General features: G+C 31.3%; 1 long non-coding RNA gene across 2 annotated transcripts; it reads right to left on the bottom strand.

The window, feature by feature from the left end:
* Positions 1-1,720: 1,720 nt before the first annotated feature.
* On the bottom strand, positions 1,721-6,176 carry LOC124896102. 2 transcript variants are annotated; one of them, XR_007052549.1, is made up of 3 exons: positions 4,850-6,176; positions 2,572-2,639; positions 1,721-2,310 (listed from the first exon to the last, which is right to left on the bottom strand). It is a non-coding gene; the product is annotated as an uncharacterized LOC124896102 (long non-coding RNA). The 2 variants fall into 2 exon arrangements; XR_007052548.1 differs by having other exon boundaries at positions 4,856-6,176.
* Positions 6,177-16,379: the final 10,203 nt, after the last annotated feature.

Below are 16,379 nucleotides of genomic sequence, written 5' to 3'. Positions count from 1 at the left end.
AATTGTTTTTATTTTGAAATAAGGCATATGTTCTAATCTATGATGCCAAATAAGAGGAAGACTAGCATTGTCGGTAATGGAGCTAGAAAACTGCAACTCATAATGTACAAGAAGAACATTTGCTTGAAAAGAATCAGAAATTGAATTAACATACAAATCTGGAGACATTTTATAAGAAGATGAAGAAGGTACATGTTGTGGAACATGAACTTTGAATTGGAAATAAAAGATATAGAAGAACTAGGAAAAGACATAGAAGAAACAACGGCGTTATTATCATAAGAAGAAATAAAACCAGACATAGTAACAGATCTATTAGATGATGGCGGTGAGCTGTGAGATGCAGCATTGTGGTGAGGATTGTCAGAGAGATTGGAACCATTCAGCTGAAGAATATATAGTCCATTGGACAGTTTTCCAACTTTCAGTGGCCTCTTCAGAAAATGGCCCTAAAAGACATAAGAAGTGTCAGTAAAATGAGCAGTGCAATTAAACTGTAAGAGGAATTGATGTAAAGAAATCAAATTATATTGAAAACTGGAAACTAGAAGAACATGATTTAGAACTAAATCAGAATACAAAGGCAAGGAACCAGTACAAGTTATTTTCACTTTGTAACCATTTGGAAGAGAAATTAAGTAAGGTGATGACAAAGGTTTAATGTTGGTAAAAAGGTGTTTGTGAGGGGCTATGTGGTGTGTGGCCCCTGAATCAAGTATCCAAGGATTATTAAACATCTGAGAGAGGTGGAAAGCAAAGAAATAACAAATATTATAAGCTGAAATACTAGTCACACCTGCAAAGTTGGCTGAAGCACATAAACAAGAGTCATTGATACAAGTACGACCACGAGGATGGACGTGAATGAGTGCGTAATGAAATCGTCCAAGGAAGTGCACAAGTGAAGTGTAAAAGAGGGCCTAAACACACCAAAATCAGCCCACTTCTTGCACTTGATGGGCACCTCACCCTTAAGGGGTATTATGGATATTTCACATTATTTTTATAATATTTATAAATAGAACCTTTTAGGGTTTCATTAATTAGAACATTTTAGGGTTTCATTCATTAGACTTTGATGATAATGAATGTTGTATAACATTGAAAGAAAAGTCCTCTCTCCTTGAGGCACAAAACCAAAACTTGTAACTAGGGTGGAATTACTAGTGTTGCATTCTTGCTTAGAACGTTGGGTGCTAGAGGAGGTTGAGGTCTCTCTTGTGCTCACCGAAGAGAGTAGGTGTTCCTATTATCATTGTATTAAGGGTCTAGGTACTTGAATACACTTAGGTTCTTAGTTCATGAGATAGTGTTTGTCACTCTATCTATCCTTTCTATTCTTGCAATGTTGTAATATTTGTATCTCGTATTGTACCCATTTGTGTTGTTGTTATTCCCATTATTAAGTTCATCTTATTCTTCATCTTTTTGTTGTTAATCATAGTTTGGGTTGGCTGATTTGGTGTTGAAAATACCCCTTTCTATCTCGTTATTGTGTAGCTGTAGCGAATTCGAGAGAGGTCTCCATTTAGTCCACAATTTATTGTAATTTATGAACTGTTTGGAGTGTGTTTCGTGTTTCCATTGTCATTCTCATATCAGTCGTGCAACCTACTTTGATGTAATAAGGACAAGAGATGGTCATGTTGTTCCTTGCTGAACCCATGGAGATCATTTGAAGTATTATGGGATTGAGAAAGAACTATAAGAGGAGCCTGTGAGAGCGAAGAACCCCTTGGGGAATAACATCAGCAGGTTGAACACAAGCAACAGATTTTTGATCTCTGGGAAACTGTTGATATTCTGAGGGATAACCAAGTAACTTTCTACATCTACCAATGGTATGTCCTGGTTTCTTACAGTACTTATAGAACAAACCTTGACTCTGGTTGTATGAGAAATTTGATTTTCTACTATCAAAGGACTGATTAGATTTACGACTATCAAAATTGATCTTTTGGGGATAAAACTTGCGATTACCAGCTGCAGAAAAGGAGACAGAGTCAGACGTAAATGATGGAAGAGAAGTTTGCAACTCAGACTGTTGTTCATCATGGATTAGCATGGAATACACGCTATCTATATCTGGAAGAGGCTTAATCATTAAAATATTTTGCCTAATCCCATTGTAAGAGTAATTCAATTTAGCTAAAAACTGATGAACTCGTTGTTCATCCTGCAATTTAGTCCATGCGACTTTACAATTATATGTAATGAAGGATAGGTGATATCATGACTTGAACCAGGGCTTGGCCGTGACGAGCATTTCAAACCAAGGAGGCCCGAAACACCCCTATCTGTCTGATAATCCTGCACATAATTTGTATGATCAAAGTAATGCGGAAGAAACACAATATAACAGAAACATGGTCAAGAATCATATGAAAATGAAAATGGGGAATAGCGTCCCACAATCTAAATCAACATCTCTAAAACCGTCTGTGAAAGCTCTGCTATATGACTGAAACAATGTCTATCTGAAAACTGGGACAAGGCCCCCAGCAGACCCAAAACTAATATAAGATAAAAGGACTGCAGGACATAAGACATTCCGAAACATAAAAGGCTCACCACTTGTCTCTGCAACTCTGTCCGAAAGATTTACTGATTCTCTTGACCCCTAGACTGGGCCTCTGAACCTGAGAGGTTGGAAAGGGGAGGGGGTCAACACAAAAGTACTGGTACACAGATATATCAAAGCAAAACATAATGTTTTTACAAAATATAGTTGAGAGCCATTATAAAGAAATTTTGTATCAAATCATTTGAAAACACATAGGTGTAATGCAATAGTTTTTCTCAACAATAATGAAATGCAACTGAGCTAGGTGGAATACCCTACATAATTTACACCAACTGTCAAACCTCGGTTGCCGCTGAGATTAGAGTATAAGCGAGGGAGAGACACACAAGACCATAAAGCATGGTGTCTTGACCCAAATAAAATATGGTAGTGCACAAGACCACAAAGCATGGCTCCTAACCATAATCCCAATTTGGGATAATATAATATCAGGTATGCAAGACCACAAAGCATGGTACCGATATTTCGTGTCGGCAAACATGTTCTTCCGGCGATGAGCCGCTTGTGTCTCAAACGCCTTCTTCGGACATCCACCTTTCTCATGTAAAATCAATGCATTCAAATTTCATCTTATTCAATCGCATATCGTATTTTGAAGGGTATCGTCATACCCGACTTGCAATTCATCAATATCACATCCACATATGCATAATCATGTAAAAACCAAGGTGCTTCATCATTTACAAGTGGTGAACAATATTTATTTCAAATTCATGCTCTCTTTTGTTGATCACATTTTAATATGGAGTATCGAAACATTATCATGAGAATTTGAAAACAATTTATCATTCATATTTATCAACTTCCATGGAAAATCTCAAATCACATATGCATGGTTTCAACCATTAAAGTATATAGGCAAACAATTCCCATGACATAAAGAAAATGACTTAGAAATCATATTAAAAGCAAGATATTAGCATTTGATTGAAAACCTCCATTTAAAAGCATGCATGTTCATAAAGACTACACCCATGAGATTTTTGGATAACCCCACATGCCTCTATTTCCAAGGATAATAGATGTTTCTTGAAGCTTGCGGATTGGTGATTCCAAATATGTAATTATCTTTGAAAACCTACGGTCAAATCTTGAACTATTTTGGTTTTTATTTTGAAATCCTAAGGAGAGTTCTTGAGCACTTTTGATGAAAGAATAAGTATTTTGGGGTCCTTGGAACTAAATCTCGTGTTTTAGGGCTAAGTAAGGGTGGAAAAGGACCACTTTGTCCTTAACACGGAGTGTTTAATTCACCAGAATTCCTTACATAGGCGCCGCCCAGCCCATCGCCTATCATCACATAGGCGTCGCCTATCACATCGCCTATCTTCACATAGGCGCCGCCTAGGCTATCGCCTATGCTTTCTAGTGGCTATGGGCGATTGGTTAGGCGTCGCTTATCACTTTGAAGGGCCATAACTTCTTGCATTGGTATCGTTGGGTAGGCTTCCTAATTCAATATACACGGAGAGTTATGATCGATGGAAGCTGACACACTTTACAACGTCTACCAAAACTTAGTCGATCGAAATAGTTTCAACTTGTCCTTGAGTTGAAGGACCTCTATGGTCTAAATTCAAGCTTGAGCGGATTCACATGCTACACAATAATTAACATGCCGTATTGGCATAGGATTTTTATGGCTTCGGGATTAGCAACACATCGAAATCATGGTTTTTATTCTAGCCCAAAATGCAGGGCGTTACAGGTGATAGAGACAGTTAACTCATCCCAGAGTTTTTTTATACAATTAAAGTAAGAAGCTATACTAGATGAGCCCTGAGAAATGGAAGAAATGTCTTTGCACAGTTGGATAACTTTAGCTCCACCAGGTTGTCCATAACGTTTTTCAATCTCTTTCCTAATTAGTTCAGCGATTTCTGTATGAATAACAGTCTCAGCAATTTCCTTGTCTAAACTATTGAGAATCCAAGCAATAACCATATTATTGCACATAACCTAGGCATCATGATAAGGATCAGTAGCAGGAGGTCAAGCCTGCGTACCATCAATAAAACCTATCTTGCGCTTAGCAGATAGAGAAATCAACATTCCACGTCTCCAGCTACCATATCCAGACCCATTGAAAGGTGTGAAAACAAGTACCATACCAGGGTAATCAGAAGGGTGCAGGTAGAGAGGATGCGTAGGAGCTAGTGATGCAACTGATGATGTACTCGAAGACATCGTGCGTAATTTTCACAAAAAAAATGAAATCACAAAAAACAAATGCTATAATCGGAGAGTACAAGAGAGAAAATACACCATTACCACTCTTCTTCACAACTTGAAGAAGCAAAAGCCTTGCTCAACAATACTCAACAATGGAAGTTACGGCACAAACAAATAGAAATTTGCGTATGAAAATGCTGAATCGGGTCAAACTTCCAACTTCAAAACTCAACAAAAAGCTTCACGGGAACCATCGATTGAAAGAGAAAGAGCAGATCTAGCCGAATCCCTGGCTCTGATACCATGAAAACTCACAGCAAACACGAAAGCAAACCAATAAAAGAAATGAAAACCCTTGTTAGGAGAGAGAAGAATGAAAGAGAAATGTGTTCTCATTTGTGTATGAGAGTCAAAATGGCAAAAACCGTCCAGTTCCAAATCATATCCTTCTATATACAAAATAGAACCAAACCAACTTAAATAATGAATGGATTGGACTGAGTATACAAAAGTCCAATATTGAAATATTTACAAGGACTAGACTAAAACGGTGGTGGTGGAGGCCAATTCCTAACACCCCACCCCACCCCATTTCCTCCATTCTCAATCCTCTAATTCCATAAATAAACAAGTTTAACACACTTTTCCACATCATAACAACAACCAAAACACCACAACTGCTCAAATACTCCCTGTAATGGTAGTGTTTCCAACTAAGTCGTTTGTTAGTTTGATTTGTGTGGATTTGAAACACTTTATGAGAATTTTCTCAATGAATAATTCTAACTAAAAATCTTTTCAAACTAAACAAGAAATTTTAAACACTATAATTTTTTCAAGTAAAGTTTTTAATTTTTTTAATTCATTTGTGATGTGAATTTTCAAATGCCATAGAGGGGTGGCTAGTGAAGGTGTTATTAAAAAATGGAGGTGAGAGGAGAGAGGAGAGAAGGGAAGATGTTATTGAAGACTAAAGATGAAGGGGTGGGGCGTGGGGGAGGGGGAGTTAAGTTTTTTTTTTTTTTTTTTATATAAGAAAAGAGATTATTTTCTATCTCTAATTGGAATATGACGTGGAATCTATGTGAAAGCTGATGTGACAGCAATTGTGTTACACACATCAAAATAGGATTTAAAATATCGAATTTTATTGAGTTGGGGGTTTAGATGACAAAAATCTAAGTAGAGACGTTCACTTTACAAATTCAGAAAAATACAAATGTCTACGAGACCATTTCACCTAAATAAAAATAAAAAGTAGAATTTGACAGTATCTTTCTTACTATTATTGTTAAATTAAGCAATATATTTAATGATCATCTGCATTTGATAATTCTATTTGATTTTATGAATTGACAAATATTTTGTGATAGATATTTTAAATAACATTGATAACTAAATGAGACGGAGGAAATCCATCCATGACATTTTTGAAAGTAGCTCATCTACATGCCTTTCCCATCCATTTTTGATTACTCCCTTAAGAATTGATATATTTTGATATGTCAAATATCAATCCTCCATTTAAACTACACTTTCGAGGCGAAAATTAATTTATATGTAAAATTCATTAAAAGTGCAACAAATGGCAAATATGGATTCATGACTTTAAAATATAGCCAATTTAATACTAAGAAATTTAAAAGACAACTTATAAAATTTAAATTCTGAATTCTAAGACAATACTTAAATATCGAACAGTGTGGTTTAGTAGTTTCGAATGGAGTTAAAGATATATAGAAAAATTATCAATGAAGAATACAATAGTTCAGCACTCGACAGAAGGAGAAGTAAAGAAGTTTTAATACGAGTTTTAATTTTGTTGGATTGATTGAATTATTAGAGCAAAATTTGATTCTCTGTAGCTATAGGATTGTTTTTACAATCATTACTTAAATAAAGAATCTTAGCGTATGTATTGTTATTTCGGGTATAAAATTTCTATATATAACAAAACACAAATTCAAATGATTTATGAAATAAATTATCAAAATGAAGTTTCTAACAAGTTCAAATGAATGATCAAAATGAAGTTTCTACTATTTTCAAGAAAGCATTAATGAAACAACAAAAATTTAGAATCAAGTCTGCTGAATTCATGATATGTCTTTAAGAAATTTATTCCCCTCAAAACTAACAGAGGTTAAAAGGATTCACTTTCAATAAATAACTATCAAGGTGTTGCTTCATGACAAAGAGAAACAATGTACAAAAAGGTGCACCTTTCATGACGAAGAGAAACAATGTACAAATAGGTCAGAAGAAGTATTGATCTTCAGGAGATTATTAGATTATTTATCACTGGGAACGTACTCCGATGTGGGTAGGGTTTCTGATCATCATCCATGATAACGATGATACTGGGAGACATCTCCACCAACCTTTTGTTCACTGGACCTGCACATTTGCCTTCTCCTCCTCTTTCTTCTTGGTCAGATGATTGTTGATGGAGAGCGTAACAACGGCGGAGGCAATCTACCAGGGCTGGGATTACAATGAGTAATAGAACAACACCCCAAAAGACAGGAAACAGTAAGGAATTTTTATTTCTACAATTGCTGCTGCTCGTTGAATTTCTCTTCTCACACGCATAAATAATGAAACTCATTATGTGGAAGAAGATAAGTAAATCTTAATAAGGTAACAACTTAGTTTGCTCCCCAGCTACTACACAGAGATTTTAACAAATATTTTCATTTTTTTAAAAAATAATAATAATAATAATAGAATTTTATTAAAGTTTGACAAAGAGAGTGAAAAATTTAAAATAGGGTAAAATGTTTTAAGTAAATCGTGTTATTTAAGGAGACTTTTTCTTCTAAAATATTAATTAATCCCCCCCCCCAAAAAATCAGATTGTTGTATTTCCATAATTTTCTCCTACTTTCTCTCCTTTTTTAACTTTTCCATATATTTCACCCACATTTTCTCCTTTGATTTTTTCATGTACGGATATCCCCCCAAAATTCTCTAAATTGTTTTCTTCCCATGAATTTTTATCTTTTGATTTATAAACTGGACAAGTAAAAGTAAAAATAAACATATATTTTTAATATAATGAACGCTAAAATAAAAAGCTTTAACAAGTTACTCCCTTCGTTCATCAATAACTTTATCATAAATTGTAAATAATAGGGACAATTTCATCATATACTTTTGATTATAATTAATTTAATACTTTGAGAAATATATTGAATAATAATTGTAATTAATAACTAAGAATAAAATGGATAGAAAAGAGTAAATTATTTATTGATATATGTATTATTGAATATTTATTTTTAATTGGAAAAAAGGTCAAATATGCCCCTAAGCTTTATGAAAATATTCAGATATACCCTCCGTTAAAAGTTTAGTTCATAAATGCCCTTGCCGTCCAAGTCTTGAGTCATATATACCCATGTTGTCAAGTTTTGGATCATATATACCCCTGTTATCAAGTGTTAGGTCATATATACCCATGTTGCCGTTAATTGTTTTGCTAAAATTTTTCAACCCCTTTTTCCTTTTCTTTTTTTTTCAAGAAATCATATTTCCACATCACTTTTTAATTATCATATCGCATATAATTAAATTCACTCCTTTTAGGCATTAACCATTCGTCAAATGCTCTCATCTACCTCACAATTTCTTTGAATTTTCTCTAATTTGCCAAAAAAAATTTATTGTGTTTTTCGATACTTGCATAACCCCAAGAATAATCAAGTAAAAAATGGAGAAAGTCAAGAACACCTCATAAAAACTCAATACATAATTGTGATAAAAATCAAGAATAAAGTACATACCAACTGTAAATTATTTTAGTATCATATCAACCGACTTCATCTTTCACACCACCGTCAATTCCAACATCAAGAATAAGAAGAATAAGGAAAACTCAAGTGAGGATTCGAGATGTAGAAATGTAAAAGAGGTAGCCCATATAGAGACATCAAAAATAAGTTGTCAATTGAGAGAATATCTTTTGTGCGTAAGTATGTGTGCATGAGAGAGACAGTTATCCAAGAATTTGAAAATACAACAAAAGGATTTCGACAAATTAGAGAAAATTCAAAGAGATTGTGAGGAATCTAAGAGCATTTGACGGACGTAGAAGAAGGGGTGGATTTAATTATATGTGATGTTAGCAATAAAAAAATGATGTGGCAAATATTATTTTTCAAGAAAAAAAGAAGACAAATTGGTTAAAAATTTCAGAAAAGCAATTAACAGCGACAGAGATATATATAGTCCAAAACTTGGTAACAGGAGTATATATGATTCAAAACTTAACAACAGAGGTATATATGGACCAAAACTTGAAAGACAAGGGCATTGATGAGCTAAACTTTTAACGGAGAATATATCTGAATATTTTTGTAAAGTTTAGAGGCATATTTAACCTTTTTTCCATATTTGACTCCCAACACGTTACGTTTTCGAGCCACCGCGTTGCGTCCAACCATCCCCAAACAAAAAAATTGTGTGGCAATTGTATTCTGCTTTCTCTTTTCTTTACTTTTGTCAACAAGAGAAGAAACTAGTGAACGATTGTAATCATACTTTCTATACTTTGAAGTCATAAATAAAAGTAGAAAATGCGCTTAGTGCCTAACTGAATTTATGTGATAATCTATATATAATATAATATATAATATATTAAAAGTGTGCCCTTAAAAAAGTGAGTTGAACTTTTTACCCTTCATTACAAAATTTCGCAATAGACAAAATCGTCTTTGTACTTTTTTTCCTCAAATTATTATTTAATTATATTAATGACTCTTAAAAATTTATGGAAAAAAATTAAGTCCTAATATATATGGAATTATGGATACTTTTATAAATTTTTGTTTGAAATAAAATAGGAGTCACTTAGGTTGAAAATTTATTATAACAGTAATAGAAATAGTTTTACGTCTTTTTCCACCCACCGCCTCAAAAAACAAATTCGACGAGTTCAATTGGTGTTGACTATTGAAGATGTAGAAGAAACCTCAAGTTTAATTTATAAGCAAGTAAATGATAAATTCCGTCACTAAATTATTTCTGGGATTTTTTTCTTTATTATTGTATATATTCGTCTTGAAACATTCACATAATGATGTCTGAGTTTTCTCTTTTGTTAATAGAATTATGACTACGCAGTTTGATTGAGTTTAATATTTATACTGTGTGCAGTCGAATTAATTGCCACTTCTTTTCTTCTTTGGGTGCATATGTATCAGATTGTGCAAAACCAACAATGTTTGGATGCTTTTTTCCACGTAAGTTTTTGTTCTATTTTTTGGAATTTGTTGTTTCTGTTTTTTAATTGAAGGTGCTTATTAGCCTGCCTTATTTAATCATGTTATCTTGTAGTATAAATTTTATGTTATGAAGGATGAAGGATCTTGCTTGTTGTAGGCGTGTGCGGTAATAATTGTGTTATCTTGTAGTTCACAATTTGGTCTTGTGAAGGATGAAGGTTCTTGTTTATTTGATATAGGTAATTTTTGGTGCAAGATGTTTGTAATATTGGTCAGTTTGTTTCTCCTGAATTTTTTTTGATCTTGCTACAAGACTGAATAGCTTTTGGTACATAGAGTTATTGATTCATTTTTTTTTTATTGAAGACGGTGCGGATGAGCTTATGCCGTGCCCCTGGTCGTACCATCTCTGCTTCTTCAAGATTCAACAAGTACTCTTCATCTGGAATTATCTCCTTGAGGTTGTGGAGCAAAACATGTTCATTCCCTCAACAACTACCTGATACAAATTAGAAGAGGCTATAGTAATTATCTATCACCACCAAAGAACCCATTTCAAAAAACTCTAATCGAACTTACATGTGTGCACATCGCGCATGTACCTCACTTTAATGAGTTCAATTTTATAAAATCACTTGGATATAAGAAGCATGATAGCTATCACTTATCACATAGTTATTATTAATTTGATCATTGATGCTAATAATAACAAGAATATGCGAGACAACGCTAGCTTACTTAACTATCTAACAAACCTTCTACCTTAATCCGAGTCCACAACTTTCTATCTAAGTTCATATTTTCAGTAAGATGAAATTGTGTCATGTCCATACCATACAACATAACTAATTCAAACACCATTCTATACAACTCGTATTTAATGTTTCTAAAGAAAAACTAATTACTAAGGAGAAAATATACTGCAGTACATAAGCAAGAATAATCATAATCTTTTAGCAGTTAGTTGATTAATTCTTTCATCGAAGAGCAAAGAAGCTATTCTTGAACAGAAAAAATATAGCAAATATGGACTTGGAACATCACTGCACAGAGAAAACAGAGAACATGCTCACACTATGGTCTATGAAAAAAGCAACTGATTGTTTGTTTTTAAAAAAAAAAATTGGGTCTGTTTCGGGTTTGATTTAGGGTGTGTTTGGTATGAAGGAAAATGTTTTTCATGACAAATATTTTTCTAGAAATTTTTTATGTAAAATTAGTTATTTTCTTATGTTTGATTGATGAGTGAAAAATATTTTTCGAAAGATACTTTTTAGAGTTTGTTTGGTGAATAAAAAAATATTTTTCAGAAAATATATTTTAGTATTTTAGTTTATGAATATTTCAACTTGAGATTGAGGTTGAAAGAGGATTTTGAAAAATGTTTTCATTACTTTTTGAAAGGAAGTCATTTTCCTTAAATTTGAGAAAAATAACTTGATTTGAAAAATATTTTCAAAACATTTAAACCAATTAAACACGAGAAAATTGAAAAACATTTTTCAAAAAATATTTCCTTCATACCAAATAGTCCATCACACTTTATAACTTTTATCTTCAAAATTCATGTTATTAAAAATTTAAATATGATCTAACTAATAAGATAATGATATCTATATTTTTTTTCACTAATAATTTTATGTCTTTCAAATATTTTGAGTAGGGTTCTTTGTACAAAATATCCAAAATTAATACAGCTCAGCGATTTAATACATATCATATAAACTATATATAATACGAATATATTTGAATTAATTATCAATACATCAATAATTTGCTTTCTATGCGCTTATCAAATGTTGTATAAGTTATACATAGTTTTAACTTTTAATACATGAATAACTTACTCTAATCAAGAACAATACGATCCCTAACAGGTTAATGACGTATAATCATCTAAAATATCTTCAATTTTGATATAAATATTGAATCTTGAGAATAAAATATATCTCTGTAAAAATAAAATACTTTTAGAATTTGAAAATAAGTATAATTAATAAATTTCTCTTATTAACTATACTTTTTATATATTCAAAATTTACGTTATATTTTTTTAAAATTTTTGCCCTTCATTAAAAGACTCTTCTTTAGACGAAATTGTCTTTTCACTATTTTTTAAATTTATTATTTAATTATTTTTTATTATATTAATTAGACTTCCTAAAATATATGAGACTCCTAAAATATATGGTAGGAGAATTAATTAATATTTTCCTTTCTACTAAACTTCCTAAAATATATGGTAGGAGAATTAATTAATATTTTCATTTTTACTAGACTTCCTAAATATATGGGACTCCTAAAATATATGGTAGAAAAATTAATTAATGTTTTTCTTTCTACTATCCAATTAGAAAAATACTACTAAAATAGGACATTATTAATTAAGAAAATATTTTTATAAATATTGAGATGTGCGTTAAAGTAGAGAACAAACCGGTTTGCCTATTGGGAGAATATGATTGATGCCCATCTAACTTGATTCGACATGTCTATATTGGTGGATGCTTGATTTTCTAACCCTCAATTTCTTCATTATTTTTGTTAGCATAGTAAAATTCAACATGTGTGTGTATATATATATGTATCTTCTTTGTTTTCATTCAATATTATTCTTTAGAGTCAAAATCTACGCTTAGAAAAGAATTAGTTGGATCAAAATCGAAGCTTTGTGATCACTATTATATTTTTTTTTTATAGATTACAGATCGTAGATGAATGTCAGTTGACTTTAAAGAATTTCTTATGTAAAGGTTAGGTTTAAAGTATTGTTTTGATATTTTTATTATCTTATTATTTTAATTTAATTTATAGATGCTAGATGAATGTGGGTCAAATTTGATTTATTTTTAGGTAACAGTTAGGTTTAATTGTATTATCATAATATCTCTATTAGTTTGTTATTTTGTGGTAGTTTACCGTCCGTAGATGAATCTCGATTGGCTTTGAAAGTTTTTTGTGTGTAAAATTTAAGTTTAATTATATTGTTTTGATATCACTTTTATCGTATTATTTTGTTGCAGTTTATAGGTGATAGATAAATGTTGGCCGGCTTTGAATAATTTTTTTATGTAAAGATTAGGTTTAGTTGCATTATTTTGATATCTCTATGATAGTATTATTATTTATTTTGTTATTGGTTACAAGTGGTAGATGAGCGTCGGACGACTTTGAGAATTTTTTTGTGTGTAAAGATTAGATTTAATTGTATTATTTTGATGTCTCTATCATTGTATTATTCTGTTGCAATTTACAGATGGTAGATGAATGTCGATCGACTTTAAAAAATATTATGATAAAAGTTAGGTTTAACAAATAAATTCTCCATCTTTACATACTCAAAAAATATTAAATAAAATTATTATATTCATCTTTATTATTTAAAAAAATATCCTATTTAGTTTAATTTTTAAACTCATTAAAGTGAGGTACACGCGCAAAGCGCGTACACCTAAAGAGAGAGAGAATATTACGAAAGTAATATTTAGTGAAGCTGATCAAACGTACCTAAAAACGTTTTTGGATTTAAACTGCTTAGTGCCTATTATAAGCTAAAATGAGTCAAGATAATAACTTGGTCATTCCCAATTTAAAAAACTTCAGATCGTAAACACTTTTTGTTTGATAATTTTATCGGCCTTAAAATGTTTTCAATTTTTCAAAAATACCTTTTCCAATTCAAAAATCTTTAACTTCCTTTTGATTCCGTATCTGTCATTCATCATTTTCCTCGATAAATTTAATAAATACAGTAATTATTTGTTGCAAAAAATAAAGATGCTTTAATTTATGGTCGTTTGGTTTGAATTATTTGTTTACAAAATACCCTCCACCTTTATATAAACAAAACCTCCACCAATTAACCAACAATATAAACAAATAGAAGTTACTATCTTCATACTTAAAAAGAACAACTGGAGTTGCATTTGCCTTTTAAATATAGAATCTCTATTTTCGTTTAAAAAATATATAATTGTGGTGTATTAGAGGAACGTAGAGGAAAGGAATACCAATTTTTGCTTCTCCTATACATGTCATACACTATAATAATAAAATAAATTACTTTTTAGTAAGATTTACAACTCATTTTTCTATTTCATTTGATATTTTGTCATAATAAGCAATACATATATGATGCTCCCTGCTAAACAATTTTAAGGTAAGAATCCAAAACCAGCAATTTCCAACAATTAGTAGTCACAATGTATTATTAGGATAAAAATCAAGTGTGGAATACACATGATTTTTTGGGACAGGAAAATGTAAACGTGAAAAAGTGATAATATAAAGGGTTTGTAGGGTAATTTTATCATTTTAAGATCTTTATTTCAGTTATCTAGTATTATTATACCCACCAAAAGGGATGGACAACGTATCCTTAAATTAATTGTTAATTTCGGAATAAGTTATTCCGATTTCGAATTTGGCAATCACATAAGACGGTCAAAATTTTATATCTGGACTGATTGTTTTTATCCATTACACGAAACGACCCCCTTTAGAGGTTGTTTGGTTGGGAAACAAGTTATTCCAAAATTACTAATTCCGCAATTAGTTATTTCGTGATTAACCGTTCCACCCTCAAGAAGGGATAAAAATAACAATGCAATCCCGGGATAACTAATACCAGATAAGTTATCCCATGAATTTTATCTCAACCAAACATGAGATAAATTTATCTTAAAATTAATTATGGGATTAGCTATTCCTTATCCTACCAAACGACCCTAACACTTTTATTTAATTACATAATGTCGTTTATTATTTACCAAAAAATGTATAACACATTTTTTTATCAAACACATAAATTGTTTATTATTAATTTCTAACATTTTTATTTAAACACATGGTGGCGTTGCTTTGCTTTTTTTTTTTTTCTTTCTAAAAATTATACAAATACACAACTTATATTTTCAATATTACAAAAAATCTCTAACTCCCTAAACATATTAAAAAAATCCCAACATATACATAGAATGCTATGTATATATTGGCTATGTTATGTATATTAATAGGGAGAGAGAGTAAGATAATTAAAAGAGTGGGAGAGAGTATAATTACTTTAAAAAAATTAGTATTTATGTTATTTATACTTTTTTTTTTTTCAGCATGCTTTGACCACTAAAGGATACAATTTTGCTACTCAACAAGACTATATTGTCAAAGTTTCACCTTTCCAGTTTGACAAATCCCTTGAATCGTCACATTAAAGCCTGATGCACTGTTTGTTAGAGGCTGACATAATAATTGATGTTAATAAAGTCAAATCTCTTCGTGAAACTTTCAATCGTTATAGTGTTAACATACATATATAACATATACGACATCATACTATAAAAGCGTTATGAAACTTTAAGATAAATGCTACAATTATAAAGAGATTTTGACTGTAAAAGTGAATTAAGGGAAAGCAATAGACACCAGAAAAGATAATAGGCATAAGTGTATTGAAAAAAACACAGAAAGGAACTGGAAATATGAATAATATATAGGTAGTGGGAGAAATTGAACCACATGTCCACTTATGGTTACATCTTGGAAACCCAAAGAAAACAGAAAAGGCTTAGGTCAATAAGTCAATTACCATCAACTTCAGAAATAACTAAAATATAGTACAAAAGATGTGCCATAAGACTCATAGTAGTAATAAAAATTAGTGAGTGGGATTAAGTGGTTAATGTCAAATTATTAATTTAGCTCTAATTGACACATTATTGTCCCTCTCTGGCTTCATTAACTGTAAACATCCATTGTACTTTGACTTGCTCCTTTGCCCAAATTCAAGCACGTTGCTTTTAGTGGAGCATAAAATTATAAATAAGAATAATTTGACAATAACTTCACTCTGTTATGGCTTTCCTACCATTATAGTTTTATTAATCAATGTATTTAAGGATCATTTGTAAGAGATAAACTTTGTTGGCTAATACTTTCAACAGGTTTGATATTTATGTTATTTATACAAACTTAAAACTATGTCCTCTTCCCTCCACGAGGCCTTTTTTTTTCGTGTTTCCACATTAAGAAATCAATTCTACTGGCTGCCCTATATGTTGGGGGAATATTTACTAATTTTAAAGCCTAAAACTAGATATAAATAGCTAGAAGGATATATATTTTTAAAAGAGAGATGATGTCGTTATTTTTGGCGATATCAATAATAACAACAACAAATCGTCCATAAGGTGAACAAGATCTTACCCTACATTAAACGTGAAGAAACTGTTTTTGATAATCTCACAAAATCTGATAATATATGAACATCAGACTATGCAAAAATATCAACAAATTTAATATTTATGAGTTAGAACAGAAACTAGGGGTGTGTTTGGTATGAAGGAAAATATTTTTCATGGAAAATGTTTTCCTGGAAAATAAGTTGATTTTTTACTTGTTTT

This window comes from Capsicum annuum, chromosome 2 (assembly GCF_002878395.1).
Source record: "Capsicum annuum cultivar UCD-10X-F1 chromosome 2, UCD10Xv1.1, whole genome shotgun sequence".
Lineage (NCBI taxonomy): Eukaryota > Viridiplantae > Streptophyta > Magnoliopsida > Solanales > Solanaceae > Capsicum > Capsicum annuum.
Note: the sequence above shows the minus strand (reverse complement) of the source record. Positions and strands in the feature narration are given on the sequence as shown.